Here is a 2,122-nt window from a genome sequence, read left to right as displayed (position 1 = left end):
TGCGCTAAAAACAAAGGTTATTGTGTATTTTTAATCCATGGGAACACCCACAATAATTATTATTTTCTACTTCAGCCATACCTTCCGACGCCCTTACAGTTACAAATGACATTGGTGTCCAAGTCAACACCCTTGACGCAGCGCGGCGCCAGCCACTAAGCATTGCTGCGATCCGAGATGAAAAAGCCCTCAATGTTCTTACTGGTCTGCCCTGCTTCCAGGTTTTCTACAACTTGTGTGACCTATACACATTGTAGACTACTTTCACATGCAAAGGGATTTTGCATCTCAAATGAAGACGCTGTGTTGCTCACGTTTATGAAGTTGCAGCAAAACCTGACATTTTCAGTGTTAGGTGTACTCTTTGGTGTTCATAGAACCACTGCAGCCGACATCTTTAAAGCAAGTGTGACAGTCCTTCCAGCAATATTGCGAGAGGCAGTCTAATGGCCTACAAAAGAAGCTGTCATTGACAATATGACTGTGTACTTTAAAGATTACACCACTGTTCGCGTAGTACTTGACTGTACTGAGATACCATTGCAGAGGCCCAAGAACATGGAGTCTCAGTTGCTGACTTACAGTTGGTATAAAGGTACATACACAGCTAAAACTCTTGTCTGTGAGACAACAGGAGGACACATCAGCTATGTTAGCAATGCCTATGGGGGAAGGGCATCCGATTCCTTCATAACTAAGGAATGTAGTGTTGGAGAAGTTTCTACCTTTTATAGACAGTGTTATGGTAGATATGGGTTTTCTGATTGACAAATTATGCCTTGAACACCACAATAAAATGGTGCGTCCACCTTTTTTGAAGAACAAAAAGCAGCTTTCAAAAGATGATGCTGAAAGAAAGCAAAGCATTGCTGCAGCACGAGTTCACGTGGAGAGGGCAATCCAGCGAACGAATGCATTCAAGATTTTGGGAGGAAATGTAGGAATAGAACTTTTTCCATTTATTCATGACATTGTGCAGATCATAGCTGGAATTGTGAACCTTTCTAAGCCAATTTTCAGTGATGACAAGTTTTTAAATTAGGAAATTATTTTTTCACACGACAGAGCACGCAACAGAGAGGCCACATAAACAAGCCTGCATTTATTTTTGGTCATTAGTCGCACCGTCTAAAAAATCTGTAGATGCTGATGGTCCTTAATTTTACGAACAGTGGTTCAGAGGTTAACATGTATTTGCATGAAAACACTTTGTTGATGTAAAAAATCTTCTCTAAGCAATGATCTTGTTGCAGATTACTCACAATATAGCTCAATAGTGCAATGAATGTTTGTACAGTCTGCAACTTTGCAATCAATTTTCTGTTCATTATTAAAAGCAATGTTCATATCTTGAGTTTTTTAATGAGTTACATACGGCAGCACATAACACTTAAAAAAATATACAGCTCGCTCTACAACAGTGCTAAAAAAGTCTCTATCAAAATTAGCTGTTAGCAGCTACACATTCTCGCGGTCCTGAAAAACAAAGAAATCAGCCATCTCTACTTCTAGAATCCCCATTTGCACTCGAATTTGGCCGAAATATCTACTTGTTTTCTTAAGGCTTAACTTGCCGTTGCTCAGTGTTGTTAGCTCCTGAGCCTGAAACCTTTCCAAATTAACTGGGCATTTTACTTGTAGCACTCTGGTAGCACAGCAGCTACAAGTAACAAGTCCATCTGGACTTGCTCCAACACAAGGGTTGTCTTTGGAAATTACAAGGTCTATGCTTTGTAGTTGGAGATTTTGGTGTGTTGTTGTGGCTAAGTAGAACTCTTTTGCTGTGTTCTCAAGCAAGGATCCTCTTGACATAGCTGGAGTTTGCACCGTTTGTTCCCTCATCACTGACCTAAGCAGAGGGCGCACGTCATGAGGGCCCATTTTTGTTTTCAGTGTATGCACTCGCGTGTACACAGAGTAAGCAATAGATGCTGTTATGAGTCCTTTCCTGTAGAGCATCCAGTGTTGTGAGTTCACCTATTGCTTTGTCAAATGCGTGATTGTCTGAATGTTTGATTGTGTGAATGTCTGCTGCAATCGTATATAAATGTCTTCTGTTGAAAGTGCCCCCGCTTCTACTGCCTTGATGACGGCTTCTGTCAGTGCTGGTGGCCTTGCTTTG

At 41.0% G+C, this 2,122-nt stretch overlaps 1 pseudogene; it reads left to right on the top strand.

The window, feature by feature from the left end:
• Window positions 1-318: 318 nt before the first annotated feature.
• On the top strand, window positions 319-1,042 carry LOC135917113 (uncharacterized; annotated as a pseudogene).
• The last annotated feature ends 1,080 nt before the right edge of the window (window positions 1,043-2,122 follow it).

This window comes from Dermacentor albipictus, chromosome 1 (assembly GCF_038994185.2).
Source record: "Dermacentor albipictus isolate Rhodes 1998 colony chromosome 1, USDA_Dalb.pri_finalv2, whole genome shotgun sequence".
In the NCBI taxonomy this organism is placed as follows: domain Eukaryota; kingdom Metazoa; phylum Arthropoda; class Arachnida; order Ixodida; family Ixodidae; genus Dermacentor; species Dermacentor albipictus.
This window is presented reverse-complemented; position numbering and strand designations above follow the sequence as displayed.